This window comes from Rousettus aegyptiacus, unplaced genomic scaffold, assembly GCF_014176215.1.
Source record: "Rousettus aegyptiacus isolate mRouAeg1 unplaced genomic scaffold, mRouAeg1.p scaffold_m13_p_2, whole genome shotgun sequence".
NCBI classification, from domain to species: Eukaryota; Metazoa; Chordata; class Mammalia; order Chiroptera; family Pteropodidae; genus Rousettus; species Rousettus aegyptiacus.
The window spans coordinates 151,082,661-151,104,515 of NW_023416295.1; positions in this window are offsets into that span (position 1 = coordinate 151,082,661).

A 21,855-nucleotide genomic window follows, 5' to 3' on the forward strand; every position below is an offset into this window, starting at 1 on the left:
TCTTACCCAAGAGACAAAGTCCCAAACATTCGACTTCTTGCACATGCAAGAAGAATTTTTTAATTCTGCCAAGACTCACGAGTTCTAACACCTGCAGTCTAGGTTTGGTTTGTGTTCTGCCATAAAGTAAAAATATTTGGGTAGCTTGCAATACATTTAGCCTAGGAAACTTTATTTAGGCTAGTAGGCTATAACAGTTGTTGCTTGAGAGGATAAAAATGAGGAGTGGGATAGAAAAAAAGATTAGAGCATAGGTAGATTAGTGGGAAAACGTTAGTATACAATACCTAAAACCAACAATACAGTATAATTAATAACACTACCACTTAAACAAATGTGAAAAAAAAACTAATAAGTGATTTTTCTCTAGATTTTTTTCCATATTATAGTGTGAAAGAATATTTCCTCAATTCTACAATTGGGAAATCATACATCCTGGAATTGTGGGGAATAAACAAAACAATACTAGCCCTTAATCCAGACCTATATCAAATGCTGAAGAATGTTAAAAGTCCTTATTAGTCTCTCAATGACCAAATTCTTTAAGCCTTTTAATGACCTTAATTCTTAATCCCTTAAGGGGTTGAGAATCAACCTGTCTTGCAGGGTCTTCTACTCTAGTGAAGAGTATGTTAGTAAAGCACCATTGTAGCAACATAATATTTCCATTAGTTCCGATATTTACTCATTAATAAAATGATAACTGACATTTGATTAATTATGATGCCGTTCTCAATACTTAATTTATATTAACATATTTAATTCTCAGAACGAGGCAGAAAATATTCCCACTCTTTAGATGGGAAGGTTGAGGCATAGAGTTAGAAAGTAAACTTAAGTTTACACAGATAACAAGGCTGAGATTTGAAATGACACAGTCTGGCTCCAAAGCCCATGCCCTTTTAACACTAAGCTATACCACCTCTGGCATTTGGGGAACTAGAGATAATAATCAAGGTGAAATAGCACCCTTCACTTATAAGTAAGATAGTGGAGTAATGGCATTTTTACTCTATTCCTCTTCTTAAAACAGCTGCAAATAAGAAAAAATTAAATGAAGATACAATAACCCTAAAATATAAACTTTAAAAACTATTTACTAAATAAGCTTGAAATAAAATAATGGAGTAATTCAAATTGGTCAGTGTTCTAACCCTATTTTTCCACTTAAACAGTGTGGCCTTGGGAAAATTACTACCTTTAGCTTTTGAGTCTTCAATTAGATAAAGATGCAATTACCATGGTGATGATTAAGTACCTGCGACTATACCCTTTACAGCTCTTGAAACATATGAAGCCTATAAATTATTAATGATAGTTTTTCTCCTCTTCCCTGAGGACACTGAGGTGAAGGAATGGGAGAAGAAAAGAGGCCTAAATCAAAGTACCATTTTTATTACTGAAAATCCTTGTTTTCAGTCTGTTTCAGGTGAGGTAAGAACATTTATTATTCAGCTTCCAATTTTACTTAGGTCTCAACTCTGGCTGCATATTGGAAACTCCCAGAGTTTTAAAAAACATTGATGCTGAAACCCCAGCCCAGTCTGATCGAATTAAATCTCTGGGGAGAAGGGCCAGGAATCATAATTTTTTAAATGCCCCAGATGATTCTAATCCAGGATTGAGCCTCACTTTGCTATATGGTCGTCAGCTTGGCCCACTGAGGTGTCTACAGATGTGGCCGTATGGTTGACAGTCACAAGCGTGATAGCTCATGTTACTTCATAGTCACCAACAGGTTGAGAAGCTTTGCAAAGGAAAAAAATGGTAAGACTCAACTTTCCATAAAAAATAGAATATGAGTACAAGGAGATTATAGCTGAGACTCAAAAAGTCAACTTCATTTATGGTCAGTCAAATGCTCACTGACCTTCACAACATGGTAGGCCATGTCTTTCCCCAACCGTAAACTGAAGACATCGAAAGTAAACAGGGCTGATGTGATCACATAATTGCAAGCTAAGAAGCTAGAATAGAGAAAGAGGAGACAGAGGGGCCTTCCAGGAAAAGCTTCTATTTTTCTCTTTTGTCAAAGAGACTAGAAGAACAAAGTAAGTCAACTGCCTTTATGAACGAGTGGTGCCATGTTCCTGGTTTTAAAGCAAAGTACCACACCAATGAATCCAAATTCATAACCTAATGAATGCACAGAGTCTGATTATTCATCCTCCATTTGAATGAAGGAGCAGGTAAGGATGTGAAGTCAGAGATTAATACTCTCTCCTATTTTCCAAGTGTGAAATATCCTTGCCTAGGGATCAAAACAGCAATGCAGGTTCATGCGATGTCATCGAGTTTCCACAAATGTTTGTTCCATCATAGCCAGGAGACTTTATAGCCAAACCTCTGGTCAATCAGGAGTGTGACTGGCCCTCCTGGCTGCCATTCATGATGCCATGCCTCACTTCCTTCATTGCACTGATACATTCTCCTGAAATTCATGGAATGTCCACTTCAGCGGTTGCCCCCAAAATGCTTGAAATGAGTCAGACTAAAACATTAACTAATTCAAAGTTATGATGTCTATATAAAAAGCCAATTTATTCTATTTCTTATTTCAAATTGTGCTCAGTAATTTTATCCACCCTAATTTATCCAATATTACATGTGATACCCAAATGACAACATCAATAAAATTTCCAAATGTTACAGTGACCTAAAAATTAATCATATACACATCCTCCAAATACAAACTTGCTAGAAAGAATTAAAGTCTTAGATAAAATACCTTTTTCATGCATTAATATTTTTAAGTTCTAAATCACTTTTGTCCGTAGGTCAACTCAGAGGATAGTCACTTAACCTGGGTTTCTTCAGCAACAGATGGGTCTTGCATTCTCTTCCACTGACATCTCCTAAATCATTATTTCAATTTTAAGATTTGTGTGTACCTCTTTTCTGGTCATTTTAAATAGGACATAGGCTATCACATCACTGACCTCATACCCATGAAACATAAAGCAAATCTTTGGCCCTTATGGCCAGATTCCTAGGGGAAAAAAATTATGTTCCAGAACTCAAGACTACCCATACCTATGAATGTGTACCAAGGCCAAAGCTCAGTATTGTCTTAGAAAGAAGGGTAGAAAGGAAGTATGAGAGATAAAGGGAAAAAAATATCTTATGTTCAGTGGATCATGATGCCATTCAATCTATGAAGAATAGTCTAAAACTTAAGCTATGAGCTCATTTCCAAGAAACTTCCCACTGAGAGGAAAATTGTCATAACATACTTTCCCTATCCTGAAGGAAAAAAATCTATCAGTATGCACTGCTTTATCTTCAGGCAGAGCGTTTGACACATTCTAGTCTCCATGAACCTTCTTTTTGTTCCCTGATTCCACATATTTAAAAAAGCCCTACTTGCATTTTCTCTTAGAATGTTATGTGCTTTGTTAATACCCTAGGCACGAATTTAGTAAAAATTGTTTCTCACGTAACCACTGGTACTTTTTACAAGTAGAGTTCCTCTTATTTTTAACATGCAATTCTCCAAGCAACATTGATTGCCCTTCTTTCTCTGCAGCCTTTTTACGTATTTCTGCCTCTCAGTAAGATCTCGAGGCATTTGAGCCCTATGCCACATGCTACCTTAGGGACCCTGTCTCCTAAGAACAGTTTCTCCACTGACCCTACATACCTGCCGGCTGGAGAACCCTCTCTGCCAGTTCCTACAACAAAGCTGCGGTTGATGCTTCCTAAGCATCATAAAAGTTCATGCTTTCTCCCACTTTCTGAAGCTCTAGATACATAGAAAACTAAAGCAAATGAAGAAAGAGTCAATTGTAACTCCAAGAGAAATTAAATGTTATATAAAAAATCTACTACTAGGATGCCGAGTGCCTCAGTGAACAACATGTACCTAGTTCTAATCTAAATCTAATACTGATTAACTAAAATTTGTTAATTACATATGTTGGAATGATGGGGACATAGTAGTACATGAGAGCAGAGTGCAATATAAAAGGACTAAGTCTTCATCTTCCAGAGTAGGAAGATACCATGCAATTTTCTAATTTGAAAAAAAAAAAAATCGAGAAATATCCAATAAGCATACTGCTCAGAAATATAGAAGTAAATACTAGAAGAGGTAGCTTAAAACTGAAAAACAATTTTCCCTGGTGAGTAGGACTTAGGGAATGGGAAGGGGGGCTATGGAATTGCTCTGTTCATATATCTGTGTTTACACCTTTGTAGCTATCAAAATTTCTGAACCACGTACTAAAATAAAAATTAAATTACTGTATAATATTCCACATACCAAAATGAGGAAGTCCATTTTTCTAGTTTTTGTTTTTGTCAAGTCACATCACATTGGTTGCATAAATGCACTGCAAACGGGGTACTGAGGGTTTAACATCGGGGAACAAACTCGCAAGTACTGAGCATAGCATATATCTCAATTCCAAATGAAATAAGGACAGATTACTTGGGTTCCCCTCCTCCATTTTTTCTTCTCTTCTATAAGCAATTTCCCATTCTTAAGCAGAGGAAAGCTCTACGTAATTTTCCATGTCCATGAAGCAAAGAAATAAGAACCATCTGGAAAAACTCCATCTCTCAGCTTAAACACTCTGAGGAAGTTTTACTTGCTTGTGCTTCATGGTGCCTGGAAGTTGAAAAAGAGGCAAAAAAAAAAAAAAAATCAAGATGGGTAAGTACACATTTCGTGAAGAAAGAAGTTTCTGGATTTGAGACAATGGAAGGATAGAATGTCATGTCTTGGAGGTGGAGACAGAGGCTTCACGTTTTGAAAAGAGTAGTTCTCATATGCAAATCCAGTAAACAAACCCTGCTGAGGCTGACATGAACTTCTCACAAGCAAAAACTTTTTTCTAGATGCAGGACATAGCATCATAGTCTCTTTAAAGATAGTTTTGCTGTGTTGAAAATGCCAGTGTAATTTGAGACACTGTCTTTAGTGACAGGCCAATTCCATGCCCCATCTGTCCAAGTGACTTCTAAGACTCCTATTTAATGTGCAGAATTCTTGTTCTTAGTTTGACCCCTGTACCTTTCCTTTAAGATCGCCCGACTTTTGTATGGTATTTCAATGTGCTCTGTAATTAAAGTTTAGATCTTGAGATGTGAAAGAGAAGAAAAATAATGAAAGAATTGGAGAAAAATAATAAGAAAAGGCTAATGGAATTCAAGTTTTTGAATCTGAATAGAAGGTTGAAATTTTAATTCATCATGTGTTTTAATATATAAGAAGTTATTATGAGGGAATACCAATCACAAAGTTCTTCCATCTCATTAAATAAATGCCAGAAACAAATGTAACTTACTTCAATTAGGAATTGAACACATAACTATTTGTTGATTTTATTTAATCCTGAAATAATCAAACAAGAACAAAACTTTATATTAAGTTTGACCACATTATCTTCCTGCCTCCAATTACCTGGTCTGTTTGGACCAGCTTTGGCGTGATTTCCAGTGATAATTTCTGCCTGAAATGTTAGTATTTCTCTGTATTGCACTGCCTTTGGGGCAGCTGGACTCGTCACAGTCTCCCCAGTGGTGGTGGCCAGGGTCAGACTTCTTTGTAATTGGTAGACTGCATGGTCATCAGTCCCCTGGACAGGCAGCATCCTGAACTTGAGTTCTGGTTCTGCCTTTGTTCCCCAGCTTCCTGCCTGCCTCCCGTATTTCTCCTCAGTTCTTGCTTGGTCTTACTAGGTGATATTTCTTTTAAAGAAAATTTCAAACATGAGTATTCAGCAACAAAAATAGAATTAAGCATCAACATTTGTCATCACATTGCCATATTTATTTCTCCCATATGCTCCCATTTATTATAAGTTTTTCGTAAGTAAATTCCAGACCCCATTATATTTTATCTTGATCTACTTTAGAACAACTTTCAGAATAAGGATAATAGTAATGATAATATGAATGACATTCTCTTGCAAAATGTCATTTTTATACCTAACAAAAAATACCAATAATTTCTTAATGTTATCTAATATCCAGTCTATTTTCAAATGGGCCAAATTGTCCCAAAAAATAAATTTGGAATTTTAGTTTTTCTTGGACTCAAACTAGGCTTACTCAATGGTATTTGATTGTTACCTCAAAAGTCTAAGTCTAAGTCTCTTAATTTAGAACAGTCCCAACCTTATTTTTATTTTTAGTGCTGTTAACTTGTTTAAAAAATAAGGTTATTTGTCTTATAAAATACCCCACACTCCAGATTTGGCTGATGGCTTCTTCATAATATCATTTAATGTGTCTTTCCTTCCCATATTTCCACTACATTAGAAGTTAGATGCAAAGACTCCATTCAGGTTTAATTTTTCTTTGTACTTTTTTAAGAGAATGAATAAGAAAAATTTTATAAGGGGTGCTAGTAATTCATAAAGCATTCCCTCAGGAAGCACATTATTTTTTCTCTTAATAATTTTGAGATTAGTCAATAAGTTCAGATGGTAAATTTCCTTATCATTCTTTCAGCTAATGATACCACTATCATTGATAAATTTTGCCTGAACCAGTTTTTGTCTTTTATTAGTGTTTTACCAACTGTACGGGTTTTTTTGCATTTATTACTGGAATTCTTCAACTGAGAACTCTCCTTCATTCACTTAGGCCATTTGATTACGTCAAAACAGATCTCAAACTGGAAAGGATAAATATTTAATTATTTCCCTTTAATTACTGGTTTTTAATATTGAATTGTTTACCTAGCAACCCCCCAGTAGTGGCCAGGAAATTTTCTTCTCTATTTTGCCTTTTTTTTTCTCTTTAGCATCTTAGTTGTCATGGTTCTTATCATTTACAAATTCATGATGTTTACATATTCAATATGTTTTAATCAGATGAAGTCATTTGGGTTGGGGAAGATGCTAAAATGGTCTTATTTTGGCCAGTGGGAGATCCTTCAGGCTGGCTTCTTTGTCCTTCTGACACAAACTCATTAAGACTTGATAACTTTTTTGCATTCTGGTCCAAGAGACACAGATTTATTTTGTACATTTCCTGTCCCAGAGCTGTAATCAATCATTTCCCTAAAGAACCCTTACTCCTTATAGTGGGAAATATTACTTAGAAATCACAATCTGGGCATTATGTATGTTTTTTGTTCCTGAGTTATCATTGTTTTTAGGCCTTTTTGTCAAGTGCAGTTAAGAAACATATATTTATAAATAAAAAATGTGAATTTTACTGATATTTCTAATTTAAATTTAATATTAATTTCCTTGTATCTTATTCTAAGTATCTCCTAATAATATTAATACAATTCTGTGCTTTCAAATTAATAAACATAAAACTTTCAAATTAATAATATGGTTTTTAAAATTAACAATAAAACTACTAAGCGAAGTCTAAAATTCCTTTGTAGTTTTTAGTCCTTAAGTTATATATAGCTGAGGACTTATAGCCACAGTACTGTCAGAAAGTATAAATCTTTTCTCTGTAAGGTTTTTCTATCAACTTACTATATGACAATATTCATTTGTTTCCATTGTTTTCCATTTTCAACAATACTAAAGAATTATTTTTTATTACTTAATTTTTATTATGTAAAATATTTCCATGATTTTAAATTCAAAACTTAATGAGAAATTTCAAAGAATTCTTTCATCAACTCTACATTTCCCTCAATTATTTCCTTTGGCAAACATATATATTTTACGAATATGTATATATTTTTCCCGTCTCCCTTTCTTATACAAAAGCCAACATGCTTTTGTACTTGCTCTTTTCATTCAACTATATACTTTGGAGATGATTGTATTTTAATGTGCAGAAATTTCTTGTTCATTTTTACAACTGCATAGCATTCCATCATCTGATTGTGCTACAATTATTCAACCAGTTGCCTATTATAACCATGTGAGTCATTTTGAGTCTTTTGCTAGTATAAATAATACTAATAATCTTGTATATATGTCACTTTTTACTTTTGCAAATTTATGTTTGGGATAGATTTCCAAACATAGACTACAGTTAGTAAATTCCTATCCAAATTTCCCCTTTGAGTTGAGATTTCTAACTCAAAGGGGAAATTTGGATAGGAATTTACTAACTGCAGTCAAATTCTTCTCTATAAGATTTGCACCGTTTTATAGTCTCACTAGCAAAGTATGAGAGTGTCTGTCTTCCTAGAATTACACCAACGGTATATGCTGCAAAACCAATGGTGAGAAACAGTATCATAATGTAGTTTTAATTGCATTGCTCTCATTATAAGTAAGGTCAAGCAGAACTTTTTCGAATTCTCATTCATCAAGTGTTGTCATTCTTTTTTGAGAACTGTCTGTATTTTTGCCTGTTTTAAAAATCAAGTTGATCTTTTTCTTAATGCTTGTTAGGAAGTTGTTACACATTAAGGTTATCAGCCATTTTCTATGATAAAAGCTGCAACAATATTTTCCCACTGTGTCATTTCTCTTTTGGTTTTTGCCACACGAAAGTTCGTTTTGTTTTAATATGATCAAATTTATCAACATTTATTGCCTCTGAATTTTGAGTCTCTATTAGGAAGTTTTCCCCTGTGTCTTGGTGAAAAAGGAATTGTACATAATGTTTTCCAGACCTTGTATAATTTCATTTTTATGATGCTAATCTTTTTGTAATTTTTCCTAGTTTATAGTGTATGATCTGGATAGAATTTTACCTTTTTCCACATGGCTAGCCAGTTAGTTATTCTAATGCTTTTTTATTAAAAAGCTCATCTTTTCATCTATATATTTGAGTTTCTAAATTTATCACATACAAAATTACTATATTCATGGTTTATTTTGTAATTTATTTTACAGCATTAAATTTATATGCATTAAACTGACAAAATCACTTCCTGCATCTTTCAAAGATCAAAACATGTAGAAGGTGAATTGGAAGTACTGTAGGAGGGACCTATAGAGAGGATAAGGAAATGTAATTGAGCTTGTGAGCTAGTAAAAGAAAAGGTGATAAATATCACAAAATAAACATATAAAGTCTTGGGCAGAATGCTGACCATAATTAGCTGTAAACTGAGGAGAATGGTCAAAGAGAAAGAAAAGTAGTATTCGATGTGTTTTTAGGAAGAGAAATGTGGTGTTCAGCAATAAAAACATAAATAAGAAGCACTGACTTTATTGTTCATTGTCTAGAGATTAGAGTATCCTGACAGGTCGACTTAGATATCTCATCCACAATGCAGATTGGGCTGGTATTCAGCAAGTATGCACCACTTTGGTAGATTATGGCCAGAATCCTAACTGGAGACAGTATCTGTGTGGGTTGAGACATGTGTTTACCCAGTGCAGAGACACCTCCACTGTGAGGACTAAAGCAACAGACTATCGAAATTTGATGGTATTAACCATTTAGATCATATAATTAATTTTTCTATTCTGAGACCATACCTCTGGGTAACATCATCATTAGTTTGCCAGAGGAAAATACGCATTGATTAGGAAAAAAAAAAAAAAAACACTGTTGTACTTGATCCCTTTATTTTTCAGAGTAAATTTAAAACATTGATATTATGGTTAACTTTTTATAATACAATGTCTTGAACATACAAAGTCAAAGATGAGATTCTGATAAATTCATCAAAATGACATTGCTTTTTGTGTTTAATTAATAAAAAATTAGAAGTTTGTTTAAAATGGTTAAATGTTTTCTAACCCCATTTTAATATTTATGAGAAGTCTCAATTTGAATGATGAAACATGGAAATTCCCAGTAAGTTTTCATTGTTGAGGAAATCTTCTGATAAAAAGAGAAATTTTATTACTCAGACCACTGTCTTAAATTATTCTAAAATATTATAATAATCAAGTTGCCCTATGCATGGACATGCAAAACAAATCATGACTCCTGCCCCTTCCTTCAAGAATACCTCATAAAAACAAGGAATATTTGATCAACTGCATTCTTTCTTTGAATGCCTTCTTGGAGTTGACATTTTAAGCACACATTTAATCATTTATATTTTAGACCTGCCAGAAATAATTTATGATTCTTTTGCCATTTGAAATATAAAATGAGGGGTCTCTAGGCTGCAATCTCAGTTCTCTCTTCCTAGATAGAACCTCTTTGACAGTGTGTGACCTGCCCTTTCAAAGGAGGAAGACCTCAAAGTCTAAACCCTTGCTACCTAAAGAGAGTTGCTCCTGCTCCAACCCACAGTATCTGCAACCCTTGAGAGCTCCTGAGAAATTCATAGTTTCAACCTCCCTCCCGGGTCTATTGAATTAGAGTCTCCATTTTAATAAGAATCTTGGTTGAACCACATGCACTTTAAAGCTGGAAAAGCACTGACCTCTCAAAATCTGCCCAATCATCAAAATCACCCTTGACAACTTTTTAAAATATTGAGTCTTGGATCTTGCTAGAGGAAATTTTGATTCGTCTAGTTTGGGATGGGTCTAAATCTCTGTCTTTAAAACTTCCATGCATGGTCAAATTCAAGAATAAATGCATATAATGTTTTCATCAATAATGTCTAGAGATTAAGTCCATCAAGAGCAAATCGTTGTTGAATTTCTTACAGGAAATCATTCTCCGCTAACATGGAGAAGCAGATACAACTCTGAAGTACCTAATGTACCTTTCAAAGGAAATATTCTCTATAGAAAAAAGAGAAAGTTGTAGTCAGAGATATGCAGTAATTTGTTCAAAATTACATTGTTAGTACATATTTTCAGGACCAGGGATTGAACATATATATATATTCTACCTCAAAGTATTGGAATCTTTCCACTATGACAGAATTGTCCTTCTTTTTTTTTTTTTTTTTTTTTTTTTTTTTACAATTATTGAGTAGATTGAAATTTTTCTTATTGCTCTGTGGTGGGGGAAGCATGTGACAAGATGGATAGAATTCCCCATTTCTACAACGAGTCTTACATTCCCTTCTCTCTTATTAAAGCTATCAGGCATACAATTTACACTGTAAGTACGAATACTATTTTCAAAATTCACAGAGAAAGAAAATGCTACAACCTCACCACTCTACCATAACTTCTATTTTTGTATTGTCACTTCTAGTTTTATATTACATGTGTTACATACATCCATATAGAGACAATTACTAAAACTTTAGCTCCAAGAATTCCTAAAAACCTCCCCTCTAAAAATAGATTGTGGTTGCATGAAAGTCACTGGCTTCATAATGGTACAGAAGGACAGCAGCAAAGGTAGGGAAAGAGAATTGAGACTCATAGAGAAAACTTCTTGTTTACAGTCAAAACAGATTTGGAGCCTATCTGTGATCACACTGATATCCCTATAACTTCTGTGTAGATGCTCTCCTTCTCCAGTCCTAAAAATCATTCAGTTTGATTTGAGTTCCAAAGGTTATTAGAGAAACTGACATGAGCAGTAACTTTGATTAGCTTCCCAGGTCCAAACTTTAAAAATTATATAATTCTAAGAAAAAAGAAATGATCTTTCTTGAGTATTTCCTCTCCCCTCAAGCAATCATCCTACATATCTTTCAGAAGAATCTGGGTCAGAAGAATGGTTTATAAACTGTTGGCAAAGAAGAAAGAGTTTGGCCTGAGTCTCCCCCTTTTGGCCTGAGCTACCCATTCCTTTCTATCAAAACATGCTTATATTTATGTTACACATCCATGTTAAAATTTTACAAAACTAGTTTATGTGATTTTAAACATTTTGAAGTTTGGTCTGGCAATGGGACTTTGATGTACTATGTGTTAATAAAGAGTGAAAGATGAGAAATGCAGGGATAATAGGTGGCAAGTAGTGTCAAATGCCCACCATTTCTACATGTCACTATCCGCAGGAGCCAAAATTAGATGCGTTTGTATTACAGCTTTCCCCAAGGTTAAAATCTGCTGATGTATTTTTCCCATAAGTGTTTTGTATTTCAAGCTGTTTACTTCCAATTATAAAATAAAATAATTTGTCCTCTCTTAAAATGTCTCAGTCATCACCAAGCATGAAAACATATATGGAGGGACACTTCCCAGTATTTCTAAAATCACAGTTCTCTCACACAAGTAAGACATACCAGGCCTAGCAGAAAAAAAGAATAAAATCTGTTTATCATAGGTTTCACATATCTAATGAGAATCAGAATTCTGGAAACTAGACAAAATTTTAGAAGATCTAATCAAACATTGTATAAACTGAATAGTATATCACAAAGAAGTAGCATTTATTTCATGGATGTAAGCTGATTCAATATTCCAAATTTAGTCAATCTGATTCACAAAATAACCAGCTAAAGAAAGAAATTATATGATCGCATCAATTAACACAGAAAAAATTGACATACTTTTTAACTTTCATTCATGATAAAATATCCCAGTTAATGGTGAAAGATAGAATGCTTTTCTTCTAAGATCAGAAACAAGGCAATGATATCCGTTCTCACCATTTTTACTTAACATAAAACTGGAAGTTTTAGCCATTGCAATAATAGGGTATGAAAAAGAAACAAAAGGCATACGAATTAGAAAGAAAAAATAAAGCTACCTTTATTTCCAAATGCCATCATTTATATAAAGAAAATTCCAAGGAATCTGTAAAACAAAACATCCTAGGATCCATGATCAATCAGCACACACACAAAAACAATTCTGTTTCTATGTATTTACAGTGAACAAGTAGAAACTGAAATAAAACATGCAATACCATTTATAATAGCTCAAAAAATGAAATACTGAAATATAAAGATAACAAGACATGTATTAGATCTGTAGGTGAAAATTAGAAAATAAAATGCTGAAGAAAAAAATCAAAGACTTAAATACTTAGAAAGAATATATGTTCCTTGATTACAAAACACCATATAATAAATATGTTGGTTCTCTCTAAATTTATTTATATGTTTATCAAAATTCCTATCAAAATCTCAAAGTTTTATGTAGACAAACTTACTCTAAAATTTATATGAAAAGAATGGCTATAACAAAAAAATAATGACAACACCAAATGCTAGTGAGCAGCTTTATTCATAAGAGCAAGAAACTAACAATATCCCACGTGTCTTCCAATAGCTGAATGGTTAAACAAATTGTGTTATATCTATACCATAGAATACTATCCACAATAAAAAGAAATGAACTATCGAGACCTAAAACAACTTAAAAGAATTTGCAGAGAATTATGCTGATTTTAAAAATCCAACCCCAAAAGGTTTATACTATATGATTACATTTGTATAACTTTTTTTTTTTTAACAACAAAATTATAGAAATGGAGAACAGATCTATGGTGCCAGAGGTTAAGGGAAAGGGAGGTGGGAGGTTAATTTCAATAAAGGTTAATTTAAATTTTTTAAAAACACTCTTTTAACAGTACCTCTGATGCTAAGAAAACACAACTAATTACAATACATTATGTTTCTCCTACTAAGAATGAGATTTTCTTTGCCTACTCTTTCAATCTTTCCTTCCCACTCTTGACCTTTGCTGGAGACATCGTGATGTAGACACTGTTGGTACCCACCCACGCCTCTAATGATCTTATCGGAGTGAAAACCACCCAATTTCCACTGTCCTAAGGTTTTCTCTGCAGGCTGGAACCTGGATAAACCTGGCTATAAGTGCTGGGAAATCAGTGTTTCCCTTTTACACTCACCTCTGCAGCACCTCTTAACCTTTACCCCTTGAGCAAACTATGAAGTGCATTTTCTACATTGACTCCTGGGAAGTTCCCGGTGGAATTAAGTTTCTGTAACAAAGAGTGGTAATGGGCTTATTATCACATATCCTTTATTGACTTACTTCATTTCCCTTTTTCAACTTCCCACTCTCCAATGGATTTTTCCTGGAATCATCATCTCCCAATCAAATTTCTTGCATTGAAATCCTGTACTAGGGTATATTTCTGAAGAACCCAAAATAAGATGTTTACTCCCCAGTTCTTAAAGTTAATTTGGGTGGGTTTGGAAAGGTCTTTTTCCTCTGCTTTTTTTCTGCACTTCATATACCCTTTCTGAGACCTTGGAAATATGAGATCTGAGGTCTCATTCTTTTTTTATATTTTCTTTCACCTAATGAGCAATGCGTACAGTACCAGTCTAAACATTCCTGGTTCTAGTATAATTCCCACTCCTTATTAACTCCCTGAATTCAGCCAAAACAATCTCACCAGGTCTGTTTTTTTGTTTTTGTTTTTTCCCTTGGATAAATAGGGTTAAGATACCTGCTGTACTGCCATCACAAACTTGTCATGAGGATAAATAAGGACTGGGACAGAGAAAGGATAAAACATGACAAAATGTCAGAACATTAGTACCTTTGTTTTCACAGGGAAAATTCTCTCTGAAATCCCACTGCCCTGGTGTGACTGGTTGCAGAAAGGGAAAGAGACTCTAAGTTGTCCATTTAACCTCTCCCTGACAGGCTTTCTCTGTGTTCCCAACAGCGCCAAATGGTTTTTTTTAAGCCGTGTAAGTCTGGTTATATTCTATCTTGCTAGAATCATCAAGACATCTAATTCCCTTTTCACAAACCATGCCCGAAATCGTTTCGTTTTGTATTCTGCCTAAGCTAGCCCAAGAGCTTCGGTTCTGTAAAAAAGTCTCGCATTCACTTTGTTGTTTTGCATGAATCTCTAACAAAACGATCTGAGTTTTATGAATTTTCTCGTTCCCATATCATAACAGAGATATTTTATTTTCCCTCTCTTTCAGATTCAAAGGAAAGATGCTACCCAAGGCAGAGAACACTTATCAGATATTTATTTTTCATGTAGCTTTCCCCCAACTGTGGCTTAAAGCCCAATTATAATCTGCATTTTAAATAACTGTGACAAAGGTGTCTCTCACAGTTCTTGACTGACATGATACAGATCTCTAGAAATGAGAAAAGGCTTTAGGAGTAAAAAAATGAGAAAGGTTCGATGTGTCTGGTTCTAAGAAGTTCCTAATTCTGTGTCTACATTCTCTTAGGGGCAGCAGTAACTATAATGCCACTCTTTTCTATTATAATCTTATTTAATAGCTGTGTGACCTTCAGCAGGAAACTAAACCTTTGTAAGCTTTCAGCAGGAAAATGGAGATAATAATGATGACATTTATCTCACTGGTAAAAATGCTGAGTCTTTGGTGCATAGTAGGCTTTCAACAAATGTTCACTGTTGCTATCATTATCAGCATCATCACTGGCATTATTACTATTTTTTTCAGAAATAATGTTACAGTCATCAGGATTTTCCTCTTAGAAGATGTACTTGTTAATGAATAATTTTTCTTTTCTTTAAATGGTAGATTATTAATTTGTTTCCAGTGGCATGGAGGAGCTGACTCATTTGAGAATCTATCCCACTCTAGAAAAAGACAAAATTTTCATGAGTATCCTGAGAATCACCAGTTTTTGGCACTGACAATCAATGCCAAGAAAAAAGTGTCTGCCTGTGTTTTACTAATATCATCTTTACTCTAGCTTCTTAATGTTCTCATGTTTGGTAGTGCTCAGTACCATCAGAGCAGGTGCTTAATAAAGCAGACACAGGTGATAAGCAAACTTTTTTCAGAAATCAGGATATACTTCTTAAATATATAATTAATAGACTATTTTTTTGAGTAGTTTTAGGTTTACGAAAAAATTGAGCAGAAAATATAGAGTATATTTGTGCACTTTTAAAATCATTAAAATAACAATGGAACCACCTACAAATAAGACTCTGTATGACTAAGAAAAGTGCTTTCTCTTTTGTAAGAGTTTATCAGACAAGTTCCCAGGAGAGTGTTTCAGTCAAAGGAAATAACATACAGTGGGCACAGAATCGAAAGCAAGCCTGCCGTAGTCTCAAACCAGAGAGCTCAGTTTTGCTTCAGAATAGGACGCAAAAGTAATATAAGTAAGAGATGATGCTTGAGAAGAAGAAGGCCAAGAGAGAACCCAAAAGACATGGCGAAAGTGTAAAATTTTTACCTCGTAAGTAATAGAGAACCATTAAAGAATATGAATAGAAATTTAATTTCAATTATCTTTGTGCAGAGAAAACAACATAATCAGATTTGTGTGTTAAGGTCATTCTGATAGCAATGTGTCAGATGGATTAAGGAACATCAAGGCTAGGTGGGTGGAAGCTAATGAGTCTATTCAAATAATTCAAATGAGATCATTCAAATGAGAACTCAAGCGGTGACAGTACGACGAAAGAAATGACAGCTCATATTTAAAAATCGTTAAAGAGATGAAATTAACAAACCATGTTGAGTCATTCTAGGTGAGGATAAGACAGAAAAAAATGTAGGATGACGACTCCCAGTTTTCGACTTGGGCAATTAAATTAATGATCGTGTCATTTTCTGATGTAGAGCATGTAAAAAGAGAAAGGCATCAGAAAAAATGATGAATTGAGTTTTTAAAATGTTGGGTGTGGGACATCCAGGTAGAGCTATCTAGTAGCATGTAAGATATGATATTCTGGAACCTGGACAAAAATAATTTTGAGCTGGAGTTAAGATTGGGAGTCACTGGTTAATTGATGAGATTTTGGAGGAGTCTGTGTTAGAAGAAGGGTGGGGGTTGGGGGAGGGCTTGCATCGCAACCTGAAGAATACCAGTCTTTATAGAGCAGACAGAGGAGGCAGCTCCAGTGGGAAAAGAACCAGTGAGAGCGATGTGATGGAAGTCAGTAGAAGAGAAAGATTTAAGAGTGTGGAAATAATCAATGAGGCTCTGTAAAACATGCTTTTAATTATTTAGTTACAAGGAGGTCACTGACAACCTCAGCATGAGGTTTGCAATAGACTGAGGTATGAAACGAAAGTCAGTCTTGTTCATTATTGAATCCCTACCACTTAGCACAATGATCGTCCCCCTCAAGTTGTTTAGTAAATATTTCTTGAATGACTGCAGACGTATCTTATTCTAGGTCACATAACAGACACTAAGAAGCAGAATTGTTGTTCTTTCCTCTCAAGGTACTCAAAATTTAGTAATGTTCACTTGCTAACCTGAAAGCTTATCTGATAGGCTAACAGTCACTTGCTCAGCTACACCCTTTGCATTCTGTGCTTTTCTATTCAATTATTCTTGCCAGGATTTTTTTTTTTTTGAAGACCTTTCCTTTGCTAGTTAGTTTAAAATAAATTTTAATAATTTTTTTATTTTTAATTATGATAAAAATAATATAAAATTTGCAGTCTTAAGCATTTTTAAGTGTTCGATATATCCACATTGCTGTGCAACGGATCTTCAGAACTTTCTCGTCTTGCCAAACTGAAACGCTATAGCCACTGAACAGCTCCTCCCAACTTCTCCCTCCAAACAAACCCTGGCAACCACCATTACGCTCCCTCTTTCTGTGAGTTTGACTTCAGATATTTTATATAAGTGGAATTATATAGTATTTGTCTTTTTGTAACTGGCTAATTGTCCTCAAGATTCACCTATGTTGTACCATATAAAATAAACAAGCTTTTACAGTGTTTTTCTTGTAAAGGTTCTGAGAATCCAATGACACATAAATCATACAATTTCAAGTTAAATAGAAATCATAAGGATTTTCCCATCTATTTTGTGGGTTTCCTTAACATGGAAGGAATCATTCTTATTAGAAATCACTCAGTGATAAGAAACACACTAACTGAGGGCCTACCCCATTTTTCAATTAACCTCACCATTAAAAGTTAACACTACTCTATCTATATACTTGTCTTGGGAAGATTTTATTGAAATCTTAGTATTTGACAGAAATAAGGCAAATACGTAATGCCAGTTTAGAGCACTTGTTTTCCTTAAAGCCTTATAACATTATTTAAGTCACCTTTGTTTTCTCTGGCAGCTAGCCATTCTATTCCTCGTGTCATTAAACTGTGGTTACTTATTATCTCTCTCAATATGACTATAGTAACCATGTTTTGCAAATACATTAGCTCTCTTATTTTGGGGATAAAAAGAGGAAGAAGTGTAAAATAAAAGTTAGAATCAACCCACAAAGACTAGAAACAAGGAGAAGCAGCCTGGTATCTCAGCTGCTGATGGCTACCTCCTATACCATAGAGTTGACTATAATTAAGTTCTCAGTTTCCGACTTAGTATGATTGCAGTTTCCAAAAGTGTTTCAGAAATAGAAAGCTTAAAGCACATTTCCATACATTTTTATTTGTAGTTAGGTCAAGAACAACAACAACAACAAAAAACCTGAAAATGTGAAAGGATGATATCTAAGTTCCTATGCAGACAGAAGATAGAGATGATCCAGTATCTGTGCTTATATCTGCACTCTTAAATTCTGCCTCACCGATATCCCAGTAAAACCTGAGCTAATCTTAGCTGATGAGGTTCTTCCTTTGGCCAGATACAAAAGTCTAGACTCACATGGGCAAACATGTTTAGTTATTTTTACTAGGATTGAATGAACAAGCACTAAATCTTTCCCAAAAACTTTCTCTCAATATAACCTTTTAGGAATTTCTGAAAGGTTTTGTTGCCTTAGGTTTTCAAACTGGTGTTTTCACTGGTTCCCCCCTTGTCTACTAGCCAATTTTAGTAAAAAAAAAAAAAAAAAAATGCTTTGAGGAAGATTTTATCAGCTCTCCATAAATGATATGGAGTTGGGGGGCATAACATGATTATTCTATATACAGAATTATCTAAAATATCATTCTAAGTTTTTGTCAAGTACTCTTCTTTCTGCCATAGAATACAAATAGTGCAGACAGTACTATGGGCTTATTACAAAGATTTGCTAAGATTTTCTTTTCAGATAGACCCATAAGTATAAGCTGAGATTAATAGAAACTCTTTTATATGGAAGAGGCTAACAGTTGAACTTTACTCTCTTATCTACTCAGATAAAACTTTATACTCTTGGATATCCTTCTAACTGTCCCCAATGCCCAGGAATCCAGGGTTAGATCATGGAGCATGGCGTGGGTTACATGACTCTACTTTAGAATGGAGGTGACTTTCTCTATCCCCAGGCCCTCTGCAGTTTCGAGTTATATCTGCTTACCCTTCTGACTTGTAGGCAAGGCGCAGCTGTACAAAAATAGTAATTTTTGAGTTTTTATAGAGAACACGATTACGAAACATGTTCTTATGTATTGCCTTAACATACCAACCTGAGGTAACCAGGTCTGGAAACAGCCACAGGTCTGGAAACAGCCACAGTTTATGGAGTAGAAAACTAAGGAATACTCATGATCTTTGGTTTTCTGACTGTCCATTGTGATTTTCCCTTTCTGGTTATCTGTGTAAGCCCTGTCCTGAAGGCCATATTGTTCTCAATATTTTGCCTTTTTTTCAGTTGTCTTTCTTTATGCTCTTCATCTCTGTACCCCCTTCATCCAGTCTTCTTGTTACTTTTGAAAGTTACCTTTGCCCCATAATAGCCAGTTCATATCTACCCTGTGCAGCTGCTTCCTGAGGTTTCCTGAGCTGCTGATTTTCCTTCGCTTCAGAAGACTCTCATTCTCTCAATGCCTTGCTAAATTCTTGGAGCCAATTCACAAGGAACTAGAGAGAGACCTTTGATAGTGTCTAGAGACATTTTGTGCTACTGGCATCTAATGCGTAGAGACCAGGGATGCTGCTAAACATCCTGCAATGCACAGAGCGAGCCCTCAAGACAAAGAATTACCTAGCCCAAATATCAACTGTGCCCCAAATGTCAAGGTTGAGAAACTTTTAGAACAATAATTCATCTTACAATGTTTATTACAAGCACTTATCCAGAGAAGATAACACATTTCAACAGAAGAGTTGGGTAGCAGGATGGAGGGCATGATGTGGTTTCTAGTCAGGTCCCGGAAGCAACAGCCTACTTGAATTGTGTTAACTGATACTTTTTTTTTTGACTTGTGAAACAATTTTAATTTTAACTCAAAATATATGAGATGTCATCATTAACTTTTATCTTACACTTGAAAAATAGATACAATTACACAGGAAAGGAAAGGAAACAAAAGTTATTAGATTTCAAGCTCAAGTTTCAAAAATATTCATATAATACAGGTAAAAACTCCAGATACTGTCCAATTGTCCAATATTGTCAAACATGTTAATTTTTATATGTCTCCTTACTTTATAACATAAATATTATCATTCATTAAAAATAGTTTTAGATTTTTTTTTTCTCTAAACACTATGAAGTTTCTCCAGTAGTGTCACCTATTTCATAAACCAACCTGCAGTTTAAAAAAAAAAAAAAAGATTTCAATCTATGTGGATTGAAAGAATGAATACCCAGGGAAACTAACTTTATCCTTGCCAAATATTAGTGATCTAACTGATAATTCTTGACACCATAAAGCCATATTAACCATGTAAGGTTGCTTTGTGGCATCATAGCAGAGACTTGCTGCGAGAGTAAGGCAAAAAGTAAGTGTGACAATAGAGTTCTCCATCTTAGAGACACTGAAGGTTTGCTATGTGTGCCCCACAGTTGGCCTCCTGCTTCCAGAGGTGAGCTCTGGGCAAATGAGTCCCAAGCAACTATATGAGATGATTATGTGATGGACAACAACCTTAAAGATTAAAAGACAAAAATATTTTGGGGATGGGAAATGATACTGCATGATGGACCTAGAGGGTAGTGTACTAAGTGGTGTAAGTCAGATAGAGGAAGACAAATGCCATATGATTGCATATATATCTGAAATCCGAAGAGCAAAATAAACAAACAAACAGAAACAAACTTATAGATACAGAGAACATTTTGAGGGTTACTAGATGGGAAGGAGGTTTGAGGGGGTTGGCAGAAAGGGGAGTGGGGATTAAGAAATACAAATTGGTAGTTACTAATAGTCATGGAGATAGAAAGTACAGAATAAGGAATATAGCCAATAATATTGTAATAACTGTATGATGTTAGAGGGGCACTATTGAGGTGATCACTTTGTGAATTATATAGATATCTAATCACTATGTTGTATACCTGAAACTAATACGGTATTGTATGCCAACTATAACTGAAAAATAAACAATTATTGTTATAAAAAAAAATGTTTTGATGTAGTATCCCATAGGGAAGAATCCACTGCAGACATGAAAACTTGAACATGAGATTCATGGTCTTCTCTTACTGGATCTATCAGAGCCTTGGGTCATTTAATTCCATTCCATCTATAGAATAAAATATTTTAAATTTTTTATTCTGAGACCTGTACCATGTACATTTCTAACCAACAGTGAAAAATTCCATTTTATCTCAAGGACAAAGAACAATTTGTTCTCAGCTGCAAGCTGTCTTTCTTCTTTCTCTGACATTATCTGTCCTGTTTTTGGTTCCTCCTTGCTACCCTCATGTGGGACTAGCTCAGAAAACAAAGATGTCCTTCACCTCATTGTCCCTCCACTTACATACTCATTGCATGTATTTACAAAATATTTTAAAATTATTGTCCTTTATTGAAAAAGAAAAGGTAGAAAATATTCACAGATCATTATCACAATACTTAAGTTAATGATGATATTTTCTATCTTGTCATTATAAAGTTGAGCTTCAGTCTAACATGTTTACTAAGAATGATGGTTTCCTGTAATCTTGAGAGTTTTTCTTCAATAAATGCAAGGACTGTTGATTTAAAGCCTTAAGATTATTAAGGTTTTTTATAGGCAACTATTTTTGGCAGAATTTTTGAGCTAGAGAACATATATTTTGCATAAAGTTGTTTATTTCTTAAAGGAAGTGGCTTTGCTCCTCAACCTTGTGATAATTATTAATTGAGCATGATCTCACTAATCCAGTTACAGAGGTATATGCAGTATTTTGAAGTTTATTCTAACGTGTTTTTTGAAAGAACGTTTGTCTTAAATTTCTTACTTTCCAACTACAATTCTTTAAATCTAAAGAAATTTCTCCCCTTCCACTTTGTTATCACTCTGTTAAATACAGCAATCACTATTTGTTATCAGCTTCAGAATGTAGCCTTATTTGAAAATAGGGTCTTTGCAGAAATAATTAGTTAAAATGAGGTCATTCTAGATT